The 17,169-nt window shown below is 40.0% G+C and overlaps 1 protein-coding gene and 1 pseudogene across 11 annotated transcripts in view; one reads left to right on the forward strand and one right to left on the reverse strand.

Annotated features, from left to right (window-relative positions):
- Positions 1–17,169, reverse strand: part of ANO10 (anoctamin 10) — a 222,053-nt gene that overhangs the window by 99,167 nt on the left and 105,717 nt on the right. The window lies entirely within an intron of this gene.
- Positions 2,420–3,291, forward strand: LOC118552401 (MICOS complex subunit MIC26 pseudogene; annotated as a pseudogene).

Here is a 17,169-nt window from a genome sequence, read left to right on the forward strand (position 1 = left end):
AGATTTTCCACTCTTAATTTAAAACCTCATAACATCTCTTCCCTGCAGAGGATGGGGGTCCAGGACCCCTGTGTGAACATCTTGGAGGTTAAAATTCTACACTGTAACCAGTTTTACTGATGACATTTCTGTATATGATACACTCTCACATTTTGATAAAATCCCCAAAAGTGAAAGCCCATGATGAATTAAAATTGCTCTAATTATTAACAATACATCACAACAATAGTTGGGGGAGAAACACAACTTTAAGTGACCTCCATGTTCAACTCATGTCCTCAAGAGGGCTCTTAGGGCCTGGCATGTGCTACTTTCCCTTGGTCCATTCAATCTCCCACTCCCTAATTTAATTCTACACGTTCTCCTGTCTCTTCAAACCTCCAACACCTCTATGTCCTCACTGTCAGCACCAACCTTACTTGCTATTTTGTGGAGAGAAGAGACGCTTTCAGAAGAGGGTATCTGGGAGTTCCCACACCTGGCTGGATCCATACCCCCCACCATCCATCCCCTCTGTATGAGGTCCAACCTGTCCACCTGTGCTTGATTCCAGCTGTCCTCTTGCAGAGTCAAGGACATTACTGCAGCTGTTCTCACTTTTGGGGAAGCTGCTACAATGCAGTAGGTCATATCATCAAGGTGTGGCTTTCCATTGGCTCCAGTGCGTTTTTTTTAATCCCTCACATATATATCACTTATGAGATGTTCTTGACAAAACTGTAGAAACTGAATCTAATTAAGTCTCTAAACCTAATTTCTAATATAACATAGGGATAGGGGGACCAGGTTAAAAAAAAAAAAAAGGAAGAAGAAATAAACACACCTTAAGGAGACAATCAGATCGACACTGTGAAACATCAACATGAAAATTATAACTAAAACTAGGTGCTTCAATAGTCACTGCCATGGTCACTACATCAAAGGAAGTATGTGATCACAGATAAATACCTGAGAAGATGTTCAACATCACTGGTCATCAGAGAAACGCAAGTGCAGACAGCACAACACGACCACTAGAGTAGCTAAACTGAACAAAAACTGATACCACCGGGGCGCCTGGGTGGCTCAGTCGTTGGGCGTCTGCCTTTGGCTTGGGTCATGATCTCAGGGTCCTGGGATCGAGTCCCACATTGGGCTCTCTGCTCAGCAGGGAGCCTGCTTCTCCCACTGTCCCTCCCCCTCTCGTGCTCTGTCTCTCTCAAATAAATAAAATTTTAAACAAACAAGCAAAAAAACTGACACCACCAAGTGCTGGCAAGGATGTGGGGGAACTGGAACTCTCATACACTGCTGGTGGGAACTCAAAATGGTATAGCAATTATGGAAAACAACTGGTGGTTTCTCACAATGTCAAATACTCCCTTTACATATGACAAACAATCCTACTCCTAATCCGATCCATTTTACCCAAGTAAAATGAAAACCTTTATTCACACAAAACACTGGGCAAATGCTTATAGCAGCTGTATTCAAAATCGCAAAGACTGGAAACAATCAAAATATCCCTCTTCTAAAAAATGGATAGACAAACTATGGTGCATCCACACATTGGCATACTACTCCGCAATGCAAAGGGACTATTAATAAGTGCGGTAACATGGATGAATCTCAAATGCATTATTCTAAGTGAAAGAAACAAACTCAAAAGGCTATAAAGTATATGATCCCATTTATATGACACTCTGGAAAAGGCAAAACTTGTAGGCAAGGAGGTGGTTGCCAGGGGTGAAGGGGCGGGGTGAAGGGGCAGGGGAGGTTTGAGTACAGAGAAAATTTGAGCTCTCTCTTTTTTTCTAATCTCTTCCTTGTTCATATTAGGAGACTGTGAACCCAATGGCTCATAAGAGAAAGCTGGTGGGCTCAAAGAAGTTCATCAAACTTGATTATCCGAAACCACCATGCTGTTTCTCCAAGTCAATAAACCACTGGAGGACTCCAAGCAGGAGGGGCAATGTTTCTCCAGAAATGAGGCCTTTTCTTGGCAGCTAAAAGCTTCTTGGTGGACAATGAGCTAAAACAATCTCTCCTTGATTACATTTTTGATTTATAAACAGCTTAAACTGGCCAAACCAAAGCTTTCATTAAAAGGCATTTTCACTAATTTTGGTTCTCCATAATAAATTTGGATGTTAAAACAGCTCTCTGCTGCTCAATTCAGAGAAACTAGACAAAACAAAGACTGGTTAAAAAGAATGAATGTATAACAAAATCAAATATCAACTATAATAAGAGAAATCACCATTTAAAATATAATCTTTTAGAGTCATTTTAGAAGGAATGTATACATTTGGGTTTTATGTTTAAAGAAATTTACATTTATGGTCATGTGGATTCAAGTTGCCACCCAATGAAACGGAGTCATCCTGCAATAAAACAGATGGTCCCAAAGATTCCTTTAAGAAGCCTATTTGAGCCCCGCCGGAGCCACCTCTGCCAGCAGCATGTTCAAGGTAATTCAGAGGTCTGTGGGGCCGGCCAGCCTGAGTCTGCTCACCTTCAAAGTCTATGCATCACCTAAAAAGGACTCACCTCACAAAACTTCTGTGAAGGTTAATGAGCTTTCACTCTACTCCGTCCCTGAGGGTCAATCTAAATATGTGGAGGAGCCAAGGACCCCACTTGAAGAAAGCATTTCACATCTCTGACGTTATGCGAGCCATATACAAGTTGGTGTCAGGAAATGTACTCATAAACTAAGCCCAGGATGCAGAGCTTGGTTCAATGGGGGTTAGGCAGCTATGAATATCTCCAAAATGCACCTCCTGGATTTTTTCCAAGACTTGGTGTTATTGGTTTTGCTGGCATTGTTGGACTTCTTTCGGCTAGAGGTTCAAAAATAAAGAAGCTGGTGTATCCACCTGGATTCATGGGACTTGCTACCTCTCTTTATTATCCACAACAAGCCATCGTATTTGTCCAGGTCAGTGGGGAGAAATTATATGACTGGGGTTTACGAGGATACATAGTCATAGAAGATTTGTGGAAGGAGAACTTTCAAAAGCCAGGAAATGTGAAGAATTCACCTGGAAATAAATAGAATGCTCCATGCTCTGCCCATTTAAATCAGTTATAGGTAAACACTGGAAACTCCATGCAGTAAATCAGTATTTCTACAGAAAAATGGCAGAGAAGTCAGTACTGAATATAGTAAATTGGCTTTCTTCTTCAGGACAAACTATACTAGGCTTCTTTGTTATCTTGAGTGATGCCATACTACAAGTGGACTAATCGGAAATCCTTACACCTAGAGATAATGTCTAGCCTTAGAACTCCTCGTTCTCAAGTTGCTATTTATGTGTGTAATTAAAATTCCAAATTAAAAAAAAAAGAAGCCTATTTGATCTAGGCAAAAGGGAAGTTTTAAAGCTCAGTTTTCTCTCCAATAATCACCAATTATTTTGTGGAACTTTTTTGTCTCGGTTTTTAACTAGACTGGATTAAATATGTATAGGGAAAAAAAAGAAAGAACACATAAAAAAAGCAAAAGGAAATAAATTATCCAAATCTTAACTTAAAAGCTACCGCTGTTAAATGTGGATCACAACCAGCCAGGCCTTTTTCTACAGAAATGCATACATGCAAATACACAAATGCACAAGTTGTTCACTTCTCATTTCATTACTGGAGCCATCTTGCCAATAATCAAGAGTCATATACAGTTTTATTTTTATGGCAGCAAGGTACACCATTATAAGAGGTTTTAATCAATTACCTAATGTTGGACACACACCTTCCTTTAGTCCTAAACTTGACATTCAACATTAGCTAAAGAACTTGTGAGTCTTCTTACAGTTTCTTCCTTTGGTGCCATTCACATAGTAAAGGTCTCCCCATCCAAAGGTCAGCTAAATATTTACCTATAATTCTTTTGAATATTTTTGTGGTTTTCATGTTTACGTTTATATCCTTAATTTTACTAAATTTAAATTCAGTGTATAATTTAAAGAGGGGATTGACCTTTATCTATTTCCTCTAAATGGCTAGCCAGTTGTCCCAACACCATTCAACAACCAATCCATCATTTTTCTACTGGCAGGAAATACCTATGATAACATATACCAAATTTGTGTATATCTATATTTCTGATAGTCCCTGGACTTTCTGTGCTGTTCCATTTATCTATATATTCTGATGCCAGTACCACGATGCTTTAGTTACTATGGCTTTGTATGATATGATAGGGCAAAGCCTTACCACTGCATTATTTTCTTCAAAAATGTTCATGGCCATTATCTCACATTTATTCTACCTGATTTACTTCAGATTCATATGTTTTCATACAGAGTTTACTCATTGTTATTTTATAATATAAGTGTTTTTCTCGGGTAGTAGATATGAATGATGGATTTCTCTTTTAGCTTATTTACTTTTTTCCTACAATTACCATGTACTTAATCATATCTAATTAAATACCAAAAGAAACAAAAGAAAGCTCCGTAAAATAATTGTTGGTAGGCCTGATGGTTGTCCCTAAGCTTTGGCTTATCACGGCAATATCCTTATACCCAGTCTCTGAGTGTTTCTGAATCCTGGGGAGAAAAGGGTCCCTACTTCTCCTGGGCCTGCCCTTGCCTCTCTACTGAGCAGGGTTTGTAGCAGTCAGCTACATTTGTTAAACTTAATTCTCATAACACTGCACCAACTTCCTCAGGAAGGGAAGTCATGGGTTGGTTCTTGGTATCTTTCTGAAGTTGGTCTGTCCTTCCTTCTTTCACCTGTTCTATCAGGTGATAGAACTCATCAATCCTTGTAGGCTGCATTGGGCACCACTTCCCCATGAGCTCCCTGCTTCTGTACTGATGTACTTTCCCCCTAACTTTTCTTTTTCTTTGTAATGTATGCTAGTTTCTCCCCTTACTTTATTATCTTCTCAGAAAATCTTGAGTTAGAGCACTTTGTGGAACTTTGTATGAACAAGCTGCACCGGTAATAAGCATTAAAATAATGAAATAACTTAAAATTAACTGTTAAAACAAGTCTAGATCTGAATTCATAGGTGACCACAGTATGGATTTTGGAAGAAGAAATAAATCATGGTATGATTTATGATTGATAAGTGATTTCTCTGGTCTATTTGACAGAGGCCAACCTCTAGAGAAGGCAGATTTGGGGGCTTTTCCCAGAGAAAAGCCAAGGGCTCCACTATGTTATAATACCCAATTGAGTGAACAACCTATTAAAAAAATCTTCTTCAAGGGGTGGGTCAGTCTGTTAAGCGTCCGACTCTTGATTTCAGCTCAGGTCATGATCTCAGGGTCCTGGGATCGAGTGTCGGTCCCCCGTGTTGGGCTCCACGCTGGGCATGGGGTATGCTCAAGATTCTCTCTCTCCCCCTGTTCCCCCTACCCTGCTCTCTCACTCTCTCTCTCTAAAAACAAACAAACAAACAAAAACTTCTTAAAAAGACTTCTAGTCCCCACAACTACTGGGTATGCCCTGGAAGGTTAGCTGCAATTGTTGCCCAACTATTCACCTAATTAGCAGGATGGGTATGTTCTCTTCATGTTAAGGCACAAATAATAGTACCTTTTTCCTTTTAGCATGGGTCAGATTTTTTTTGCTAATTTGAGAAGTAATATGTAGACATGATGAGAAAAAATTAGACAAAGGGTACAATGAAAAGTAGATCTTCCATCCATTCCTGACCTGCCTCCTGTCCCCATCCTACAGTGCTCTGCCTAGAAACAAGCCCTGTTATTTATCTGCTGGTCTACAAATAGAGAAGTCCTTTATTATTCATCAAATTAAAATTTGGCCTATTACATGACATTGAGGAGATATAGTCTTATAAACTGGTAAGAAAGCTAGCATATCAAAAGTGTTACATTGGATAAGAGTTGTCTAGATATATAAAAAAGATATAGTATATTTTCCTTTTTATTTATGAATATGAAAATAATTCATGAAATGTTCATTCAACAAAGATTTATTGAGCATCTACCATATGCTAGGTACTGTCCTAGGATGCAGGGATAAAAATGAAACAAGACATGACCCACCCACTGTTAACCTCCAGTTCATCATGTTAAGAAAACAGTTAACAGTTGATGGTTATTTTTTTTTAATTTTTTTATTATGTTATGTTACTCACCATACATTACATCATTAGTTTTTGATGTAGTGTTCCATGATTCATTGTTTGTGCATAACACCCAGTGCTCCATGCAGAACGTGCCCTCTTTAATACCTATCACCAGGCTAACCCATCCTCCCACCCCCCTCCCCTCTAGAACCCTCAGTTTGTTTTTCAGAGTCCATCGTCTCTCATGGTTCGTCTCCCCCTCCGATTCCCCCCTTCATTTTTCCCTTCCTGCTATCTTCTTCTTTTTTTTTTTAACATATAATGATTCATAAATGGTTTTTATGTAAAGATATATTATTGATTTAACACTTAAAAAATAACCATACATAAAAACCATTTATGAATCAAAGAGAATAATCTTGACACAGATCCAGAGCTCATATACTTCCTCAGATCCTGGACCCCCATCTCAGATGTCCTTACACCTCCCTTTACTGTCAGATGAACCTTGGGTGTGATCAATGCACAACGGCTCCCAGGAAGGTGAGTGGACATGGCCTCGCTGCTTGGACAAAGTATAATCTTAGCACAGAAGGTTGCTGCTGGTTATGAGCAGAAAAAGAGGTATCATTTACACTCAGATAGAACCCTTGGACTTTCGCAGAAGACGGCCAAGCCGCATAACACAGGCACACATGGTAGGCCAGGGCGGGAGTGTCCTGAAACTATTTTACCACAGCCAGTCTCTGGGGAAGCAGTCCTGCTTCTTATGCTATGCTTTAATACAGTGCTTACCACGTACCAGGTCCTCCTCTAAAAGGGTATTAACTCACAGCAATCCCAGGAGGTAGGAACTATAGCCCCATCTCACAGGTGATGAAACTGAGCGACAGTTGCTCCCTATTAGTAGCTCTGTTTACTCTGATGGCTTATACCTGTGATAACGCAGGCTGGCCGTCTACCTGGGGAGAAGTTTTCGGGCAAAACTAATTAATTCAATAAAAGTTTAACTCTCACCTCTATGTTGTGTTCATAGTTGATACAATTTTTCTCATTTTAAACACTGTGAAATACTTGCACCATGCATATGTGGCAGATAATTCAAAAATAAATGGACTCTGATCTACCATTTGGCAAAAGCTTGAAAAATCAAATAAGTTATTAGACTCCCAAATTCTGTCTCTATTTTAAGGTGAGAGCACCTAAAAGCAAAGCCAAGTGCCTAAGTAATATTCTCACAGCCTCCTGAGGAAATGCCTCTAAGTTAAGGCACTTTAGAAATCATATTGAATCATCTGAATGTAATACCATATACATTTTCTAAAACTATCCTCGACGACATTGATCATTATGCAAATCAAGGTTCCCTAATCAAGGAATTATATGATAAGGTCATCTTTGAGTTCAATTTTCTCTGAAGAATTTTTATGCTTCTTTTTTTAAAGTTTTTATTTTAATTCCAGTATAGTTAACATATAGTGATTTAGTGTCCAATTTAGTGATTCAACACTTCTATACATCACCCAGTGCTCATCACAAGTGCACTCCTTAATCCCCATCACCTATTTCACCCACCCACCCCCACCTCCCCTCTGGTAACTATCATTATTCTCCATAGTTAAGAGTCTGTTTCTTGGTTTATGCTTCCTTTTTTAATAACAGAAGATTTACTACCTTTCCTTTTTTACTTCAGCTGACAGGACAACTTAAGCACAAGATTAAGTATCTCATCTCATGAGGGTGGATAAGAACATACTGTCCCTTTTATTCCAGATATTCTCTAAAAGTTTCTTAACCTCATTATCCTATTTGCATTTTAATTTCATTGTTACCTTCTTCAAGTAGGTAAAAGAAGAAATAAAAAATAAATATTAAACTTAAATGAAATAATACAGAAGCTGGCAATCCAAAATTCAATAATGTACCAAAAAATCATCAAACTTCTAGAACTTAAAGATAAGAAAAGAACCAGAGAAGTAACCACTTTTACTGAAATGTGACTGGTATGTTTGCCCTGAAGAGAGCTTTAAAAGAAATAAAGAATGGACGAGAAAGAAAAAAGCCAGTTTACAGCTGCAGGCATTTCTAAGTCATCAGTATTGAACAGACTAAGGAGGATAAAAGTTAATTACCACATGGTTAAAATCAAAATGCAACTCTGAGGTGTGAGAGGCCTCTAGAACAACCGGACGACCTTATTTCTGCTCTCACCTCCTCCCAAATGTCACCACAAGGCCAGCCCACAGTGCCCAGAAGGCTTGGAGCTCAGAAGGCTGGGCTTCAAGGCCTGGAGGGGCTTCTGGGCCGACTCCCTGCCCCTCGAGAGACAGGCGGCACCTAGGCACACGCCCTCACCTGACAGGGGACTCAGGCAGAGCCCGACAAGGCAGGGAAGGGAAGACAACTGCAGAGATGTGAGGCTGCATTCATGAAACAGAGTACAGAATACTATCTTTAAAAGTAGGTGAGACCATTCAGAGAACAAAGGGGGCTCTTGGATACTAAACATATATATGATAGAAATAAATTCAACAGAACAATTAGAAAATATAGTTGAGGAAGGCTTCTCAAATAGACAAAAACAAACACAGAGCAAAACAAACAGAACAAGGAGACACAATGGTGGAGGCTGGGGCAGGGGGGTACATAACAAATGGTAAGTCTGGATAACGCAACAGAAGCCCAGAAACAGAGAAGACAGGAGATGTGGAAATGATCGTTTTCAAAAAAATAATTCACGACATTTCACAGAAATGAAGAACAGGAGTGTGCAAGTGTCATGTTCAACTGCTGGGAAAGAAAAAAAAAACCCACCAAACCACAAAAGAATATCACTATGAAATTTCAAAATATCGGGGATAAAGAGAAAACTCTGAAAACTTCTAGAGAGAATGAGGTCACATATGAAAGAGTAGGGATCAGATTGGCATCAGCCTCTCAACAGCAATGCTGGAGGCAACTAAGCAATGCCTTCCAAATTTGGAGGGAAAATGAGAATGAAGATGTCTTCACACACGATTCCAAAATTTCTCTCATGCACCTGCCAAAACAAGGAAGGGGACTACAAAAGAGTACAGGGAACAAAGCAAAGCAAATTCCCAAGAAGTTGGAAATGAAGATGAGTAACCTGCCCAGATTGAAATAGGACAACTCAGATTCCAGGAATAAGTTCTCATGGAAAACAACAAAACATAACACTGATAGGTTATCTGATGTGTTTAAGCACAGTACGTTCCAGAATCAATAACAGGTACGTAGAAAATGAAGCAAATAAAAAATAAGGCAATTTTCAACTCAATTATATTTAAGGAAATATAATCATGGCACACTACATGCTAATCTGTGGATAAGTTTCAAAATAATAGAATCATCAAGGATGAATTTGACCAAAAGTTGTGATGTAAAACAACATTAGGGGGATAGAGGAACAGTGTATGGTGGGTGTAAAAACATTCATATCACAGAGTAGGGAGTCAACAAAACTGAAAAACATATTATTTAGGAATGTAGAGGTAATGAGCAGAAGAAAGGGCTAAAATATTGAGTCACTGATTCCAGGAAATTAGAAAAGGGCTGTGACCTATTACTTTGTTATTAGTCTTAAAGGAATATTTGGCTATAAAATTATGAGTATGTATTACTTTCAAAAAATAAAATATAATTAGAAAGGAAACTGAATATGCTTGGTCAACTATAAGCAGAAAAATTTGTAAAATCCAGTTTCTAAATTATAGTCAAGTACTAAGAGTGATACCTAATCTCTGCCTTTAGAGAACCATGGGATTTCAGGGTTGGAAGCACCTGAACACCTCTGCTCCCGGAACTGCTCCCAGTACAGCCATGCCCTCCAGAAGGACACAGGACACACTTAGATGAACAGGCTCACCCTCCAAGGCCCCTGAAGCCTCTTCCTTTCTGAGTTCCACTTCTGGCAGCTCTCTACCTTCTGAGGGGTTCTCTCTGCTTCCCAAACCATGTGGCAAAAGGGCCAGGAACAACAGCTGCTGAGCGCACAACTCCCCTCTGCAGGAGGGCAGCTAGACCGACACAGGCTGCCCTGGGGAGCAATCCCAAACCCTCCAAGGAAGGGTCGCATGGTGGAGCCTAGGTTGGATGCTCCCATGCTCGCCACTGGGCAGGGAACACGACAGGGTGGGGGCACAGCTGCAGTCAGGGACGGGGCTGCGGGGGGTGGGGGGGCACTTCCCAGGAGAAACAAGTAATGGGCAGGCAATCCAATAATTAGGACATCGACGTTAGAGAAAGAGACTGCTTATTGAATTTGTCTCTTAAGAGATTCAATTTTTGGTCATGTTTAAGAATTATTTAATTATATCTTCTCTTGGAACAAATGATTATATACTATTAGCTTCCTGTGCTCTGGGCCCTAATGAGTGATCACCATCAAATGCCCCAAAGCAGAAATCCAACAAGACGATCGTTCCTTTAGAAAAATATCTCATTCCCTTCTTTGCCTTTGCTCATTGTTGTGGAAAGAATGATTTCCTAAGTGACTTTACCCAGAATAAAAAAGATCTGCTTCCAGACCCAAGACCTTTTCCTCAGAAAAGTTTAGTAACTGTATATTTTTATAGTAGTTGGGGAATCTGGCAATTTTTCCTTCGGGTGGCATGTTTCGTTCTTTTCATTTGCATTGTAAGATGGCAATTTCCCCAAGGGAGCCACACTTCTGTAACGAGCTTCTGGGTAACCGCTCGTGCTGATGCACCCTGGGGCACCACTCAACACTTGGCCTTACTCCCAGCCATGCGCTAAACACAAATGACTAAAATCAGCCCCAGCACCTCACCCTGCTCCATGGATTCATCAGTCGATACTGTCCATGAATGAGTAGAGGTGGGGGCTGTACTCTCCCCCAGAGTGCACGACACATTAACTAAGAATGTGGACCTTCTTTGTGTGCAACTTAGCGCGCCGCTGAGTAGGGGCCTGCTATGAGCGGACAGAACTGATTATGCACTCTTCAGGGTGACCACTGGAGACGCAGGAGGCAAAGGAGGCTGTAGTACGTTTTCATCACACTACTATGGAGATTAGTACACAGTTTGATGAAGTGAACTCTTCAATAACTTTATTTCAGGTACTCAAAACATGTTGTGATTCAGTTAGCTGGTACTGTGAGTACATGCTAGAGAAAATCATTTTTCTCTTCTTTTTTTGTGCTAGAGGAGCACTTTGCTACCAAAAAAAAAAAAAAAAAAGGCATCTAATTTCCAGGTGGCTAAATAAAGGGCATAGAAAAAAAGGTCCTTCTCTCTCTATGAGGACTAGAAAGAAGGCAGGAAGGGTAGTAACACCTACAAAATACATGACCTAGTGTTTTATTTGCTCTCTAAATAAATATTGCAAACGGCACCAGGAAGTTAAAAGTGTTACCTGGTCTGGCTCACTGGGGTACAGTGTAACATCTTTAAAATTGAGATTACTTAAAAAATTTTAAAACCTGTTTTATTAGCTCATGGTCAGTAGCGGTCCTGATCAAAAAAGACTGTTTTACAATAAATCAACAGCTACCTAAACACTTACAAATAAAAATTTCCTTTCATAGGAAATAGGAGGGAGACTCCTTGTGTCATGGGCAAAAACAACCCTTTCCTTTCATTGATGAGGTCTTCTGCTATAATCATCTGAAAAGAATAATCCTGTAAAAGTACCCTTTGCCTCAATGTAGTGCTTGAAGGATCTTGAAGTCCTTGGATATTATTTCTTCTGTCACAGCAACTGTAGTAGGCAGTTATGAACATGACACATGGATGAGGCAAAAACAACTTGTAGCCCAGAGAAGGCTTGCTTATAGTCACCCAGTGTGAGGGAGTTGGGGCTGGAGTCAGGCTTTCCACAAGGAGCCCTGTTCTCTTTTTCTTGCTAAATCTAGGTCCCTTCACCTTCTTAGATCTCCAACTATGCAACAACAAAAGCCTTGATACTCTGTGGACAGCTCTCCCCACCAAGTGTTCCTGCCTGTTGCAATGAGCCTTCAGACTAAAAATTACTGAAACTCTACAACTTTTTATGTCAACACAAGGAAAATAACAAGCAAAAAAATAAAATAATCCAAATCCTGGCAGTTCTGAAGAGAGGGGTGAAAAAGCATTTTAGAGCTCTTCCTTTAAAGCAGCAAGATCATACTTTAAATCATAATGGTAAAGATCAAAATCTTGGTTACACCATAACCTTACAAACACTGGGCAGCAGACAGCATCAGAGAACAGATACTTGCTCTGTACTAAAACTGATGTAGACTATGGAAAAGGATGGAGAGTTCCCTTGATTAATTTTAAGAAGCTAGAATAGGGGTGCCTGGGTGGCTCAGTCGGTTGAGCATCTGACTGTTGGTTTCAGCTCAGGTCATGATCTTGGGGTCCCGGGATGGAGCCCCACGTCAGGCTCCGCGCTTAGCAGGGAATCTGCTTAGGCAATCTCTTCCTCTCCCTCTGCCACTCCCCCTGTGTGTGTTCTCTCAAATAAATAAATAAATCTTGAAAAAAAAAAAAGGAAGCTAGAATATATTTAATACCAAACTTGATAAAGAAAACGAGAGACCAATTTCACTTCTAAATATAGATGCAAAAATTCTAAATACAGTACTGGCAAGTAGAATCCAGCAGTGAATTAACAGAATAATACATCATGACCAAGCATGGCTTATTTCAGGACTGCAGAGATGGCTCACCATTTGGAAAGCTACCAGCGTAATTTATTACATTTACATTTTTAAAAAGCGAAAAAATAAAAACCCTATCAAGAAAGCATGGAGACTAAAAAAACACTTGATAAAATTCAATAGTCATTCCTAATTAAAATAAACAAACAAACAACTACCTAAAATAGAATAAGATCAAAGCCATTTACTACAAACTTAAAACAACCTATTCAACAGTGCAATACTAAGGCAATTACTATTTAAGTCAAGACTAAAGATGTTTATAGTCAATGTTGTTTTGGAGGCCCTAGCTAATGCAATAATAGAAGACACAAATAAATGGTATAAGTATTGGCAGAGAAGAAAAACCATGATCTATATTACAGCTATGAGTATAAACCCAAGAAACAAGTAACAACCAATTATAACTAATAAGAGAGCTTAGTAGTTGTTGGATATAACTATTTTTTTAAAAAAGCTTTTCTTTATGCTCGTAATAAGTAGTTAGAAATGGATGATTAGAAAAAAATATTATGAGAGAAATAAAAGCAATGAATTACTAAAGAAAAACAAGAAAGGTACAGAGCTTATATGAAGAAAACCATAAATTTTTATCAAAGGATATGTAACAAGACATTGATAAAGAGACCCTAAATACAGCATTCTTAGATGGGCAAACTTATCACAAAGTATTAATCTTTCCAAAATTTATATATAAATTTAACACACTTTCAATCAGAACCCAATGGATTGTTAAAATTGAACTGAGTAATTTTAAAATTCAGAAGGAAAAATAAATGTATGAGAATTAGTAACAAATTTTTAGGGAAAAAAATGTAGGAGGGAAAATTTTAGGGAAAAAAATTGCCATACAAAATACTAAAACCCTAACAACTATAATTAAAACAACATGGATTGGCTTGAAAAAAGACAGAAAGGTCAGTGAAATAAAATAGAGAATCATAAAACATATGTGATAAAGATTTCAGGTTGCTAGAAAAGATGGCTTATTTAATAAATGGTATGAATATAAATGGCTATTCCTTTGGGAAATACAAAGTTGGACTCCTACCTCAAAAACAAAAATAATTTCCAAGTGAATTAAATGTTTAATGTAAACGTAAATGTAAATGGACACCAAGCAATCCAAACAAGAGTCACTCCTGTTGCTCTTTTTCTGATCCAAGAAAAGAAGGGCCTCTCTTTCAGGCTCCTGTCCCCCCCAGCAGGGGGAGGCCTAGAGCTGGGGGAGATGTCACCCTTTGGGCTCTCTGTGACCCTACCACTTCCCACACACCCTCTGCCCCCCATGGACCCTTGATGCACCTGTTATTTGGGCAGAGACCCCCTACAGCTAGTTCATTGGTAGAACTGTAGCATTTACCCCAATGTTCTATCTATCTATCTATCTATCTATCTATCTATCTATCTATCTACCTACCTACCTACCTACCTATCTATTTTTTTTAAGTAGGCTGCATGCCCAGCGTGGAGCCCAACACAAGGGCTTGAACTCATGACCCTGAGATCAAGACCTGAGCTGAGATCAAGAGTTGGACACTTGATTGACTGAGCCACCCAGGCCCCCCCTCACATATAATATTTTTGATATTGCTTTTATGATATATTCAAAGAGAGAAGGAAAACAGCAATACAAATTGAGCTAATCTAAACATGAAATTAGACAACCCTAAAGTGACATTCATGGTACATATCTTAATGTTGATGTTTAATTTCCAATTTTGTTGCTTCATCTCTGTACTTCTTATATGGAATGACTCACTTATTTTGTCCCTATCAGAATAAATTCTCAGCTGTGAATCAAGTCATTAACAATGTGGTAATTATTTTAAAGAATGAAGTAACATAGAATTGCTCTACTCATATATTTTTTTTAAGGCATGAAGTACTGAATCCTTGTTCTGTGCTGGGAGGGGCGTACATGCAGCAGGATAAGGCCCCAAGGACTGATGGGGCTGCTGTCTGGCTGCGGGCAGGTGGAGCAGGGGGCTGTTTTTCCCTCCCACTTCCTGGGAGGCTACTGGGCATGTCTGTGTTCTCACCATCAAACGGTTTTGCAATGCAACAGTCTTGAGGCTGTGGTGGTTGGGGCGTTGGAGTGTGCTCCCAGACCTGAGTAACTTAAGGTGGTGGTGAATACTGAGCAAGAAGCAAAAAATCACATCCCAGGCAAAATTAGGGGATCACCTGCAGCCTTCTTCACCAGAGTCCCAGAGCTCATGAAGAGAAATCACTGGAGAGGGACCAGTTGAAGCATTTGCCCCTGTTTTTCTCAAAATGTTTCCATATTTCTGGGGCGCCTGGGTGGCTCAGTCAGTTAAGTGTCTGACCCTTGATTTCGGTTCAGGTCGTGATCTCAGGGTTGTGAGAGCGAGCCCCGTGTTGATCTTAACATTCTCTCTATCCTTCACCCTCTACTCTTCCCCCGCACCCTCTCTCTCAAAAGAATAAATAAATAAATAAATGACTTAAAAAAAGTTTTTATATTTCTGACGTCTAGTAAAATTTAGAGCCCAGCTAAAACCAACAAGTATTTATTAAGTGAGCACATGGCAATGCTGGCATTATGGGTAACATGACAGGAACACAGTAGACACAGACCCTATCACAAGGAACTTACAGTCTATTACAGGTGTGGAATCCAGGCGTGAAGCAAACACAAAACATCTCCATAGTAACAGACAGTCAAGTGTGGCTCAAGTTCTATACCTCCACAGAAGGACCCTGAATATAAAGAAATGCTCTAGATGGGGAAGCATTTACCAAGGAGGGTTTGGCAGAGGAAGTGTAGGGTTTCAGCACACAGACGGGAAGGCCACTGACCAGAGGAAGGGGGCATTGGCAAGGGGCAGAAGCTAGAGTCAGCAGCGGTGCAAAAGAACTGGGTGTTGGGAGAGGAAGAGGTGAGAAACGGGAGGCAAAAACCCACTTCCTGCTGTTACCTCATTGTACCCAATCTTACACGATGTGTTCTCATCACCTAGGATCCCAGTTTGATGGGGCTTTTAAAAAACTCCTTCAGAAAGATTTTTAAAATCATCACTCTTAGGCTACATATAAGAAAACAAAGCACGATACCAGTTAACATACCCATTTTCCGCCCCCACATTCCAAGTCCAACACTTCGGAGTCAAGCCTCGTCTCAGAGTCGAGTGTGCTCAGGGTTTCAGTAGAGAGCCTCCGAGGGCGGCCCAACAGTGCAGGGGATGCAGCAGGGGTAAAAGGAGTGCTTCGCCATGCACCCAGGCCACCCCTCCAAGCAGCTGACACCCACTTGCAAGTTTCAATGCTGCTCCTTACCTGATCTTATCAGAAGGAGTCAGTGAGAGGTTTTCTGCACCACCCAGGGCTCATTTTCCCTTTTTCAAAGAGTGCTTAACAGCTTCTTGGCTGAAACTAGGAGGAGCTGCAGTTGAATCATGCTACCAGGAGAAACATTCCATTTGCCCAAGCACTGGCAATGCCAATGATACCATGGCAGCCGCTATAAAATGCAGTTACCTTCAGAGGTGTCCAAGCGAGACAACGTGCCCTTAGAATCAATGAAATGTGGTGGTGTGATGTATTAAGCTTTCATCCTAGACTATAACTCTACAGATACTGGTAGTAAAATCACCCTTGAATGTAATTAACCTGAGGACAGGATTTGTCTTTTAAACCCTGAAAAGATGCATTAGTTAAGATGTGTGTGTGCACAGGTGCACGCATGTGCATGCACACACACACACGCAAATACACCCATTACAGAAATGATCCCAATATATATTTTAGCTTTATCCATGTATGCATTCTGCATTGGGCTGGGGTAATCTATGAAGGTTTACAAAGGCCGGATAAGCTTCCGGTCTACTTGACTTCTCATAGGTCAGTCTAGAATGGTGGCCAAAGAAACCAATAAAAGGGGAAGCATCCTGTAAAAGGTCTGCAGGAAGACTGGGGAGGGTGGTGGGTAAAGAACTGAATTAACCCAAATTTCTCAGTAACAAAATCAGTCGTATCTGGAGGAGAAGGGCTATCATAAGTTCCAAATGTTTTTTTTTAAAAGTCTTACTACTATAAAGCCATTCCTATCAAATGGGCTCAATAAACTGTGGCTTTGGTAGAAATACTGGAAACAGTCCCAGTCCTTGCCTTGGCCCAGCCTTGTCAAGTCCCTAACCTCAGCTCTGTGTGGGTCTGAGACTAATTCTGTCCCCTCTGGTGGATGGGGAGCCCTGGGGTGAAGAAGTGAATATAAACAACTTTGGATACATCCTATCATAAGGTCACAACAACATTTTCTACAAGTCATTGAGCTATTTTGTGCTTTCTTCTTTTAACATGTTTGAAATGCTTAAGACTCTAACCTACTTTTATGAGTTAGATGTATTTGATCTGAGTTGCTTATTGCTCAGAGAAGTTCGCTTGTGCTTTGCCAAGCTTGACGTGTTTGAGTCAGATAAAGTCTGCAAATAAAGTTTAA

This window comes from Halichoerus grypus, chromosome 1, assembly GCF_964656455.1.
Source record: "Halichoerus grypus chromosome 1, mHalGry1.hap1.1, whole genome shotgun sequence".
In the NCBI taxonomy this organism is placed as follows: Eukaryota; Metazoa; Chordata; class Mammalia; order Carnivora; family Phocidae; genus Halichoerus; species Halichoerus grypus.